The following is a 13,216-nucleotide window of genomic DNA, read 5'->3' on the forward strand; positions in this document are numbered from 1 at the left end:
ATGACATCCATAACTGACAAGTATGAAATGGAGTGTTTAGAGACATTAAAAAACAAACCAACCCATAGAGAGGGGAAGAGCTTCAGCAGTAGGGATATCAATGTGGTCTTAAGCGTAATGAAAAGCCAACATGCTACCCCGTAATAGAAACCAACGTAACAATGGGATGCCACAAGAATAATATTGAGATAGAAAACATTTCGAAAATGAATTATTCACTCATGCAGTATTATATTCTGCTTTTGGTCCTACACTTTTTAGAGGATACAGAGAAAACTGCAGAAGACCCAGAAAAGCACATCACGGCAGCCTAAAAGTTCCACGTCTTTCACTTGTAGAAAAGCCTTCAGGTCTGTTTTTACTTAAAGAGAAGGTGGGTGACTTCAGCATAACCATTGAGAATAAAACCTGTTGAGAAATTATTTCTGCCTTGATGATTTTATCCACGTAAGGGATGAACAATGAGAAATATGCTTAGATTTATTGGGAAAGAGATAGGTCTGTGGTATTGTCACAAGGGTACACAGATACCCAGAATGACAGCTTAGGGAGGTGTCCCCATCGGTGGTGACCCTCAGCGGAGATCAGGAGGCCTTGTGTTTCAGGATGGCCTAGGCAGGTGGAAGGCAGGGGCTCCAAGATTCCGTGACATCGCCACCTTCTAATTCTCTTATAGTGATGGCAGACCATTACCTGACCCACTGGACACTACTTCCCTCACTCCCTTCAGAGTCTGAGCTACAGGCAGTGCCTTCTGCTCCAAGCTCTGGCACCTTAAACTTTGTTTTTGGCAGTTAAGGACTTTGAGGTGTTGGGTGTTGATCAAGTTTTCCTGAACAGTAAGTTAAGAATTTCAGTGATTTCAGGACAGTTAATCTCAGTCCTGACTAAACCTGTTTGATTTCACTAGGGTTTTTTTTGTTGTTGTTATTTTTGAGACAGAGTCTTGCTCTGTCACTCAGGCTGGAGTCCGGTGGCATGATCCTGGCTCACTGCAACCTCTGCCTTCCGGGTTCAAACGATTCTCCTGCCTCACCCTCCCAAGTAGCTGGGATTACAGGCATGCACCACCATGCCTGGCTAATTTTTGTATTTTTAGTAGAGATGGGGTTTCACCATATTGGTCAGGCTGGTCTTGAACTCCTGACCTCATGATTTCACTAGTTTTTAACCCATCTTGTGTTTGGGTTTCTTCTCCCGGTCCCTGGCTCTACCTCTTCTGCCACAAACATCAGCATAGCAGAATCTGTCAGTCCTTTGTACAATGAGAGAGCAGAAATGAACATCCTAGAAATCAAGCAGGAATTGCGCTCACAGCTGAAAATGAGCGAACAGCAGTTCCAAGACCTCAAAGAGAAATTTCTTGTCTCTGAAGCTGTGCTTACTGTCTGGCCAACCAGTTACAGAAATGCAGTAAGTTCCATAGGTTCACTATCACCAAAGTGATGAATGATCACTGTCTTCTCTCTGAGCAACTAAATACTCTTTAGACCCGATTCCTCTCTTCTCTTCATCAAAATAAACTTCATCCTTCCCCTACTCCCAGAAAGGTAGAAGTGGGTATTATATAAAACCACATTTTCCTGAGAATCGAAAAACTGGACACAAAGTGTTTAGCAACTTTTCTGTATTTGAAGTGGGGTGTAGGGTGGGATTAGAGTTAAAATCTCAGTTATTGATGCCTGATGTAAGCATAAAATTGCCTGATTTTCTCAGCAACAAGCTGAACCATTTTTTACCAGGATCCTTTCTGTACCATATAAAATCTTGCAGAATTTAATTTAAGCATCTGTTGAGGCCCATTAGGCAAAGCCTTGTGGTGTCCACACTGGGAGAAAGATGGTGATAGTTCATAGTCCCTACTTTCCAGGACCTTAACGAGGAGTCTGCTCTTAGTAGAACCTGTGGTATCCATAAGTGACAGCATCAGGAGCAGGGACGACCCTGCTGAGAGGGAAGTCCTGCTTCCCAGAGCAGAGGCTCTTATTCCTAACGAGGAAGAAAGAGAGTGCCCAAGACTCTGCTGAGGTAGCAGTGCAGTGTGGAGAGGGGGGACCCTGGGCTAGTCTCCTGGGCTCCAGTCCAAGTTGTTTATCTTCTCTTTGCCTCAGTCTCCTGATCTGTTAATAGGGTCCTATAATTCCTACCTCTGTAAATTGCTGCAATAAAGTACAGGACCTTGTTCTTTCAAATCCTCTAGAACAGTTCTTGGCACAGAGCAAAACCTATTTATTACTTCTTCATTCTACTATTCCTAATTTAGCAGATATTTTGTTAGCATTTGGGCGTATTTCCTTCAGGGACTTATGGTCTCAGGCCTCGCATTGCACTTAATTGTATTCAGATATGATTTTTTTTTAAATCTTGACAATATTTGTGCTTTAAATTCCCAATACGAGAGAACTATCAGTCCCATAGTTCTAGAGGCCTTCCCGAGGGTACAGCAGATCACTGCTTTATGTTCCAGCTCAGTGTTTTACAGGAGAGGCTGCAAGGCTTGGCAAAGTGGCCCAGGATTCAGAGTCACACCTTAGTGGATGTGAATTCTGACTCTGCCTCATTCCAGTTGAGTCATATTTTCTAGTTGTTTTATGTGCCTTTGAGTTTCTCTTTCCTCATCCGTAAATTGGGGCGTATCAGCTGTCTTGTATTTGGAAGGTTGGTAAAGATGTGGCGCTTCTATTGAGGCCCAAAAGGCAAAGCTCTTGCTGGCTGCACTAGGAGAAGCGATGGTAGCACAGAGCATCTGCTTTAAAGAAACCTAAAGAGGAGGCTGCTCCTGCCAGACACTGTGGTACCTGTAAGTGACAGCAACAAGTGCTGCCGAGAGCCTGGTACTGGGGATCCTTGTGTTCTTGGGGTGGATCCTGACTTCTCGCCTGTATGCAGTGACATGTCCAACCTCCCACCGAGACAAGTGTGTCTTCTCAGAGTGTGAGGAGCACAAAGGCATCACAGAATCTGTGCTGGGGGAGAAGATGCAGTTCAAGGAGGAGAAGCTGGCAGAGAAGTCGACACAAGCTGAGGAGCTCAGGTGAGGGAGGCTCTGTGTGGTGGGGCAGGCAGGTGGAAGGTGTGTGAGTCTCTGATGGGGGCAGCTCAGCTGGAGAAATAAGAGCTAATCCGGGCCAGGAGAAGGGCAGGAATTTACATAGCAGGCACATGTCGTGCAAACATGTATACAACAATTAGAGAACAACAATACTAGTAAATTACGGGCTACAATTGTGACTCGAAACAAGTCATTATCAAGGCAAAACTTACATAACACAAAATTAACCAAAGGAAAGTGAACAACTCAGAAGCATTTAGTACATTCAAAACATTGTGTAATCACCACTACATTTTCTCTTTTTAAATGTTTTATTTTAATGTTTGTGGGTACATAGTAGGTGTATATATTTGTGGGGTGCATGAGATGCAATGAGTTATAATAACATCATGTAAAATTAGGAATCTATCCCTTCAATCATTTGTTGTTCATGTTACAAAGAATCCAATTATACTCTTTTAATTATTTTTAAATGTACAATTAAATTATTAGCTATAGCCACACTGCTGTGCTATCAAATACTAGGTCTTACTCATTCTATTTTTTTTTGTATCCATTAACCATCCTCATACTCTCAACCCCACTACCCTTCCCCACCCCTGGTAACTATCCTTCTACTCTCTATCACCATGAGTTCAATTGTTTTGATTTTGAGATCCCACAAATAAGTGAGAACATGTGATGTTTGTCTTTCTGTAACTAGCTAATTTTACTTCACATAATGACCTCCAGTTCCATTTATGCTGCAGCAAATGAAAAAATAACATTCTTTTTTATGTCTGTATAGTACTCCATTGTAAATAAACACCATGTTTTCTTTATCCCTAGAATCACCTCCTGACTTACTGGCTTCACATTATTTCATTCAAAGAATCTTTTCTTCTTGACCCTGTCATTCTTGCATTCTTTCATCTCTCTGAATAACCTCAGCTGTACCTGGCCACATTTCTATGTGTGGCTTTGTGTCCAGTCACTGCGTAATGTACTATGTGCATTTTTACATGGAAATGTCTGCAACCAAAATGAGAAACTAAAGGGGCATCTTTCTGAAACAAATTTGGGAAGACAGCTAGTTTTATTTACAGAGGAAAAGGATGAATGGAATGCTGAGGAATCCTATAGGAGCTCTCTAATACAGAGGAAGCCTTTTATTAAAATTTTTTTTTCCTCTTTGCCAAAGGCATTTCACCAACATGTGCTAAAATTCTGCTTGGAGGACTCTTTGAGGATATTCTCAAAAAAAATCTCTGTTGCAATTCTTTGAACTGATCACTGATCCCTCTCCACTCTTATATTTTCTCTACTATCCCACCTTAGGCGATACAAAGCCTTAGTTCACTCTCAGGCACTAGAGCTGACCCAGTTGAGGAAGAAGTTACGGGAAGGGAGAGAGGCCTCCCTCTTTCTCAGTCAGCATCTCAAGGCCCTTCTCACTGATGATGACCCTGACAACCACCAGGGGCAGGACCTCCGAGAGCAGCTGGCTGAGGGGCGCAGGCTGGCAGAGTGCCTTGTCCGCAAGCTCAGCCCAGGTAAGGTAGTCACGGGCCCTGATGACGCAGAGTCCTAGGCTTATGAGAAGACTCCAGACCTCCACACCTGCACAATGACAATTTTATTACTGGTCTTTCTTTCCACTAAACGTTAGTGCCATGACATGACCAGGACTTCTTGTGTAGGAAGAGAGATGGGAAAGTCAGGGGTTGGAGGTCACAGTACGGCAAAAGCCTCCTTCCTCCTTGATGGAACTGGTCTTTGGACCAAGAAGCAGCATCCATCAAGTTTTAAAGGACAGGAAGGAGGATGTGACAGGAGGCAGCTTGTGAAGAGTGAAGAGAGCCCTGGACTGAGAATGGAAGTTCCCAGACTCTATTCTCAGCACTGTCTTAGCAACTGTGGGCCAGCAATTTATCCTTCCTGGATGTCTGTGTCTAACTGGAAATGGGGATAAATTATCTCTTGCATGGTAGATCTAGCATTCAAATGTGGGAACACACATGAGTGTATTTCAAAATAAGACAAAGTTCCTCACTGTGTGATGTTAGATAAGGTAGTTGATGTAGTAGCATGTGGTGTTAGGAAAGTTGTTAAGACTGGAACACTCTTGGTAGAGAGAATTTCCTGGGACAACACAGCAGAAGCCACTTGGAGGGTCTGTGAAGTTTCCTAACGAATGGAAGGGTGGGGGACAGGGTTGGTTGTCCTCTCCTAAAAGAAAGAAACAGGTTTTATTGAGAGCTGTGAGGGGACAAAGAGACTGTTCCTGGGAATCAGATTTGTGTCCAGATGGGGAAGACAGCTGCCAAAGTCCAGAGAGAAGCTGGGCCAAGCCTCTAGTGATACGGTGGGAAAAGGTATTTTTAATTTTGGCCCATGTCATGATGGTGACTCTCCAGATCAGAAACACATTGTCTGATGGATCAGGAAACCACACCAGGGCAGAAAACATGAGAGGTAAAGACAAAACATGAGAGCCTTCAGTGCAACACTGACTTGTACATAGATGTTCATGTCTCTGTTCATGTCTCTGTGGTCATATGGCTCACTGTGTTTGCAGTGGGTGAAGTGGGAAATATCCAAATGGACACTACTGCATTAGTTTTCAGAAAATGATAAAGTTGAGGATGAAAATGTCAAAGATGAGAAGGTTGAAAAAGTCGGAGAACCACTTGCCCCCAGGTAACAATGAACAATCAGGAGCTGGTAATGGATAGGTAAAATATGGAAAAGGCCTCAGAAAGAACACAAGGGAGGTGAAAGTAGTCATGGATTCCAGATGCAAGGACGAACAAAACTGCAGATTGTAGTAATTTAGCGCACTCATTCAATAATAAAATAGCCCCCTTAACATGGTTATCTGTTTTCTTTGTGGTACCTGTAAGCATGACCTGAGGTGAACTTACCAGCCTTAGGGATTTCCTGCACACACTGACTAGAACTGTTCTCTTCTGCAATGAAAACTAGAAGAAAGGTCAGGTGCCATGGCCTATGCCTGTAATCCCAGCACTTTAGGAGGCCGAGGCGGGTGGATCATGAGGTCAGGAGATCGAGACCATCCTGGCTAACATGGTGAAACCCCGTCTCTACTAAAAATACAAAAAATTAGTCCGGCATGGTGGCGGGTGCCTGTAGTCCCAGCTACTCGGTAGGCTGAGGCAGAAGAATGGCGTGAACCTGGGAGGCGAAGCTTGCAGTGAGTCGAGATCCCGCTGCACTCCAGCCTGGGCAACAGAGCGGGACTCCGTCTCAAAAAAGAAAAAGAAAACTAGAGGAAGATGTTTATTTGCTTCCTACGCAGTTGTCATTTAGGTTCTTGTTAGGTAAGATAAATAGCAAAGAGTTAACAAGGAGAGGATTTAGGAAGTAACTAGCAAAGTTGCACACCAAGAAAAGTACCTAGACCAAAAGTACTCACTTTTCATTTCACAATATTAGAATATTAGAAGAAGACAACCTAGAAGGCACACAATCTTTGGAGTGGCTCAGCCTGTATTCCCTTGGTAAGAGTATGTTAAATTCAACCCAACTTAGCCACATGGTGTAGCAGCTGTTAGGGTTCTCCGTGTGTGCTGTATATCACATCTGCACCATACAGGGATAGCTGAGTCTCCTCCCTCCTCAGATCCTATCTGCTTAGTGCAAAGAGCACCAGCTGCTCTCTTCTTCTCTGGCCCCCATGGCAGCCACACTCGGTTGCAGACAGAGGGAGGATTGCCTATTCCCTCTAAAAGGGAACCACCCCTGCTTTCTGGGACTACTCTTTTTTTTTTTTTTTTTTTTTTGATGCAGTCTCACTCCGTCGCCTAGGCTGGAGTGCAGTGGCGTGAGGGACTACTCTTTTTTTTTTTTTTTTTTTGATGCAGTCTCACTCCGTCGCCTAGGCTGGAGTGCAGTGGCGTGATCTCGGTTCACTGCAACCTCCGCCTCCCGGGTTCATGCCATTCTCCTGCCTCAGCCTTCCGAGTAGCTGGGATGACAGGCACTCGCCACTACACCCGGCTAATTTTTCATATTTTTAGTAGAGACGGGGTTTCACCATGTTAGCCAGGATGGTCTCGATCTCCTGACCTCATGATCTGCCTGCCTCGGCCTCCCAAAGTGCTGGGATTACAGGCGTGAGCCACCATGCCCAGCCAGGACCACTCTCTTATGCCTCCTGTCAAAACTCTCTAAAACTCCCTGGGGTCGAATCCCTCTTGGTTTAATCTTCTGTCACCTCTGTCATCTCTATCCCACCTGGCTCATCAGGGAGGTACAGGAAGCTGAAGAAAAGGAAGTCCCTCAGAATTCACTGGAGGAATATTCTGCCACTTGTTCAGTTTGCCGTGACCCTTCTGACTCCCCCCTGCCTCAGAGGTGTGCCAAAATCACACCTGAGGAAGAGAAAGTCGACTCTGCTCTGGATGTAGGCAGTGAATCGCCACATTACAAAGGGGAAGAGGAAGTGCTAAACATTCTCCCAGGTAGCCTCTATATTCTTCGTCCTTTGTACCTCTGCCTAGGCTGAGAAAGTTCAACTCTGAGGACAGGGCCTATAGATACATATTGGTTTGAATCAGGAAGTAGGATTAAATATTAAACACAAATATCAGGTGGGTTAGGGGGCTTCCCTCTCCTCCTCAGCCCGTGCCATACTTCAGTCTCCCTGGCCCCAGTATCAGGTTATTGGGTCCCACGCAGGTGTGATAAACTCATACCCACCTGTGTACAGGAGGTATACAGGAGGCACCTGTCAGACCTCCTATCTTGGATCCAATGCCTCTTGTCCCCTGCAGTGATGTAATTTGTGACCCTGAAAAACGTCCATGGAGTTTCTATACCTATTCAAGGCCATTGGCAGCCTTTCCTATAGATTTGGAGACGTTGTTACCCTGGGTTCACTGCTCTCAGGCCCAGTCTCTATCTCCTTTAAGTGGGCTTATGTTAGCTTAGCAGTTACCTCGAAACCAGGACATAAACACTTCTATCTTTACCTTGCTTATAAGTTTCCATAAAGCAAGGCTGGGCCCTGAGTTCTCCATTCTACTCATGGGCAGTGTTTCTGTGTAACATCGCAGAATCTCTTTTATGCAAGGGTTTTTAGAATATATCCATCAGTTCAGTCTTGTGTGTAAACTCCTCTAAATATTCAACAACAATGACATCTGATGAGACAAGACAGTATCACAGCAACACTTCTAGAAATTAGGCCAGTTTCTAAGATCTTGGGGAAAAAGTTTTGTTTAACTCTTTAACAGGCTTAGGTCAGAGGATATGGAATTATGATGTGCCAGAAGAGGAAGATTCGGCCCCCCCGACCTGGAAAGCAGGCCCATCTACTTCTCCTAAGACTTAACCTAGGGCATCCTAGACACTTTCTGTGAGAATACCATATTCTGATGCTGAGAATGTTTATGTCCTTGTGCTATGATTGGACACTGATTTGGTCATGTGTGGAGTATAATTTGCTTAATGTGACCCGCTTATTTGCAGAAAATCAAAATGATAATGAAGAAGAGGAAAGGAAACAGCCAGTGTCTCCCAGGTAACTCTGATTTGTGGGGTGTTAGTTCAATAGTGACATCTGGAGACTGAAGACCCAGTGAAAAATAGGAAATGATGAATAGAAGTTTTTAATTTTTTTTTTATTTTTTGAGTTGGAGTCTCGCTCTGTCACCCAGGCTGAAGTGCAGTGCGTGATCTCAGCTCCCTGCAACCTCCGCCTCCCAGGTTCAAGTGATTCTCTTGCCTCAGCCTCCCAAGTAGCTAGGATTACAGGCACCTGCCACCACGCCTGGCTAATTTTTTATATTTTTAGTAGAGATGGGGTTTCATCATGTTGGCCAAAATGATCTCGATCTGACCTCCTGATCTGCCCACCTTGGCCGCTCAAAATGCTGTGATTACAGGCGTAAGCTACCGTGCCTGGCCGAATAGAAATATTTTATCCATTTGGTCATGTACGAATTATTCTTTTGAACAAGGTTTTTTTTTTATTTTATTACTGTGGTACTCATATAGATTTCAATTTCTTTCTTTCTTTCTTTTTTTTTTTTTGACAGAGTCGCACTCAGTCATCCAGGTAGAGTGCAGTGGTGCAATCATGGCTCACCGCAGCTTCGACCTCCCTGGCTCAAGTGATCTTCCTGCCTCAGCCTGGTTTCAATTGCTTAATCTCTCTCAAGCATAGTAATCTACAATCAGTTGACCCAAGTGAACTCACCAAACTCATGGATTTCCTGATATCACCTGTCCTCTTCCATGTGGTTAAATCCAGGGTGAGATAACTGTTTGGTGTCAGCGTGTTGGCAAGTATTTGAACACAAGAGAAGAAACTTGAAAAAAAACAAAACAACTCCACATTATGTCAAAATATGAGAGTTTTGTTTCTCTTTTCCCATGAGTTTCTAATCTGGGCAATTCACCGAACACACGCTATCTCTGTCTCTCTCTATCTTTCTCTCTCTCTCAACATCTGATGGCAGCCACACTCTGTCCCACCATGAAGAGAATAATTTGTACCTTTTATTGGGTCAGCCCCTTTGCTTTCTGCAACCGTTGCCTTATGCCTTCCATCAAATCCATCTAGGAGTCTATGGTCCCCAGCCCCCTTGGATTAACCTCAGACCTTCAGTTTAACCTATCCCACGAGTCTCAGCAGGGAGATGCCACAGGTGGCAGAGCAGGAAGTCCCCTGAAAGTTTTGGGATGGATGTTGTTTGACTCCTTTGATTCCTGCTGACCTGTCTGGCTCCCATCTGTCTTACAGAAGCACCTTGTACTCATTTGAGGACCAGCAAGTCCGCTTGGCTCCTGATGAGGGAGGAGTGCTCCACTGTGAATGTGATAAACATCCAAATGATGTCTCAGGTAGACCTCATAATCCTTGCACCCTGAGCCCCAGCGTGGGCTTAGAGAGTCATCAATGTGCCCAGGAATCATAGACATGAGTTGTTTTGAATCAGATTCTAGAGTTGAATTTGAAACACTGACATGGGTTGGGTCAGTGAGCTCTGCTCTATTCCTTGTCTCGGGCCATGCCTGTGTCATCTTGGGCCCACTGTCAGGATATTGGACCCAAGACAGATGTGACAAATTCACACCAACCTGTGCAGCATATTTCCAAGAAGTGTCTGTGAGATGTCTTAATTTGAATAACATTTATCTTGCCAGCTATTATTGTGTTCCTTATAAATTTCTTTTCCCAACCATGTCCCTTGAAGTTCTATGACTACCCAAGGTCAGTGGCATCTTTGTCTACCTTTCTGTGGAAGATGGCACCAAGGTTTCATTGAACCCAGGCCCATTCTCTGTCTTTGATGTTGGCTTGCTGTAGCTAAGCGGGCCATTGCCTTGCTGGCATGTTTCTGGAAGCAAGACTGAGCACTGTCACTCCTAGATGCCCAAATAGCCAATGTTACCATGTAGCTTCAGAGATTAATTTTGATTCAAGGGTCTGTAAATTCCCTCCACCCTTCCAATTTCAGTGTTTAAAATGCTCTAAGCTGTGAACAATCTGGATATTTGATGAGAGAAGGCTAAATATTGCAGTTTCCTTTCTAGAAAACATCTGGGGGTATTTGCTTTGAATTGGTATGAAAAAATATTGCTTACCTGTTTGCACAGTCTCAGGACAGATCATATTGAGATAATGGTCTACAAGAATAGGGAGATTTCACCCCTAGGCTCAGGGAAACCCAAGACATTTCTATCCTGACAGGACCTCAGGCCTCCCGAAATATTTCTCTCACAGTGTCCTCTTCTCCCACTGAGGAGACTGATGGCTCTGTGTTAGGATTGGATGGTGGATTATTCATGGGTGTAGAAGAATCTGCTTAATTTGTCTCTCCCTGTCTGAAATTATTTACAGAACTTAAACATAACAAAGAGGAGGTCCAAGACCCATCATGCCCCAGGTAACTCTAAGGAATTGAAGACAGTTAATTCAGTGTGGACATCTGGAGATTCCAGATGCAGGAAAAAACAGAACGTGCTGAATGTTTGTTCCATCTATTCAGCCAATCATGAAATATTTATGTTATTAGCATTGCCTGTTTTCATTGTATACTGTATTTATATTATCCCCTCTTATTGATTCCTCTCAATTGTACTAACCTGTCTTCAGTTGACTCAGTTGAACTGATCTATTACAGGTGTTTTCTGCAGTCCCCTTTTCTATTCTTATTGCTTAATGTGAATTGGAGATGCACATCTGATGGCTGTGTCTTGGTGTTACCATGTATGCAAGTGTATGATAGCATGAAAGTGAATGAAAAACTTCATATCATGCTACGATATTGAGAAAAAGAGATGGTGAAGATACAATATCACTAAGATTCTAGGAAGACTCAAGAGCCCGTGTTCATGTTGCCACTGCATGCTGCTTTCAACACAATTTATGCAAAAGTGCTGAATGCACCTTGATGTCCCTCCGTGTGCACTATGTGTCATGGCCATTTCGTACAGGGATCATTCCATCTCGTTCGTCCTCAGCTCATTGTCTGCCCAGTGCACCGAGCCTCTGCTGCTCTCTCTCTTCTGCCCCATATGGGGAAGGATTTTCTGTTTCTCTGAGGGGCCTGCCCTTTCCTTTCTCTGGCCTTTCCTGGAGGCCTCCCTTTAGTCAGTTGGGCACTGTGGTTTTGGTTCCCTCTGGTGTTTATCTTCAATCTTCTCCACCCTCCAGGCTCAGCAGGCAGTTCCTGGAGGTAGAAGAGTGGGATGTTTCAGAAGACTCACTGGATGAAGGTTACTTGACTCCTTCGATTGAACATAACCTGTCTGACTGCCACCAGCCTTATAGGAGCATCTTGTGCTCATTGGAGGAACAGCTCGCCTGCTCTGCTCTGGATGTAGCCTATGAGTACTCCACCCTGAAGGTCATAAAGTTCCACTGGTCTCCCTCCCAGGCAACCTCTATATATTTTTGTTTCTGCAATTTGTACAGGCTGAGACATGACATTCCTGTACTTAGATTGTTTTGAGCCTGGCTCTTGGATCTAGTTTTAAACACAGACATCCAATGGGTGGAACTTTCCTCTTGTCTTAGGTGACTCCTGTGTCACCCAGCTCCTTCTCACAAGAGTGGATTGTGGGCATCAAGACAGGCTGGTGTGGAGAATGGTAAGGTGCAACTGTAAATGCTTGGCTACCAATAGCTCAGCTGAAGACTTCTTTTAAAAAATGTTTTTAATTTTTTAAAATTTATTTTACTTTAAGTTCCAGGATACATGTGCGGAATGTGCAGGTTTGTTACATAGGTACAGGTGTGCCACGGTGGTTTGCTGCATCTATTGATCCATCCTTTATGTTCTCTCCCCTCCCCTCCCCCGCCACCCCACAATAAGCCCTAGTGTGTGTTGTTCCCCTCCCTGTGTCCATATGTTCTCATTGTTTGACTCCCACTTATGAGTCAGAACATGTGGTATTTGGTTTTCTGTTCCTGTGTTAGTTTGCTGAGGATGATGGCTTCCAGCTTCATCCATGTCCCTGCAAAGGACATGATCTTATTCCTTTTTATGGCCACAAAGTATTCCATGGTGTATATGTACCACATTTTCTTTATTCAGTATCATTGATGGCCATTTGGGTTGGTTCCATGACTTTTCTATTGTAAATAGTGTGGCAATAAACATACACATGCATGTGTCTTTACAGTAGAATGATTTATATTCCTTTGGGTATATACCCAGTAATGGGATTGCTGGGTCAAATCGTATTTCTTATTCTAGATCCTTGAGGAATTGCCATACTGTCTTCCAGAATAATTGAACTAATTTACATTCCCACCAGCAGTGTAAAAGCATTCCTATTTCTCACAGCCTTGCCAGCATCTATTGTTTCTTGACTTTTTAATAATCGCCATTCTGACTGGCGTGAGATGGTATCTCATTGTGGTTTTGATTGAATTATTCTATGAGCTTTTTTTCCTATGTTTTTTGGCCACATAAATGTCTTCTTTTGAGAAGAGTCTATTCATATCCTTTGCTCACTTTTTGATGGGGATGCTTGTTTTTTTCCTGTAACTTCGTTTAAGTTCCTGGTAAATTCTGGATATTAGACCTTTGTCAGATGAGTAGATTGCAAAAATTTTCTCCCATTCTGTAGGTTCACTCTGATGATAGTTCCTTGTGCTGTGTAGAAGTTCTTTAATTAGATCCCATTTGTCAATTTTGGCTTTTGTTG

General features: G+C 43.7%; 1 pseudogene across 1 annotated transcript; it reads left to right on the forward strand.

The window, feature by feature from the left end:
* The first annotated feature begins 537 nt into the window (after positions 1-537).
* LOC100425310 (putative NBPF family member NBPF5) lies at positions 538-12,690 on the forward strand (annotated as a pseudogene). The gene is made up of 11 exons (XR_013413801.1): positions 538-839; positions 1,202-1,413; positions 2,932-3,034; positions 4,370-4,584; positions 5,659-5,731; positions 7,301-7,515; positions 8,525-8,576; positions 9,094-9,309; positions 9,801-9,901; positions 10,902-10,947; positions 11,718-12,690. The product of XR_013413801.1 is annotated as a putative NBPF family member NBPF5 (transcript).
* The last annotated feature ends 526 nt before the right edge of the window (positions 12,691-13,216 follow it).

Source organism: Macaca mulatta, chromosome 2, assembly GCF_049350105.2.
Source record: "Macaca mulatta isolate MMU2019108-1 chromosome 2, T2T-MMU8v2.0, whole genome shotgun sequence".
Lineage (NCBI taxonomy): Eukaryota > Metazoa > Chordata > Mammalia > Primates > Cercopithecidae > Macaca > Macaca mulatta.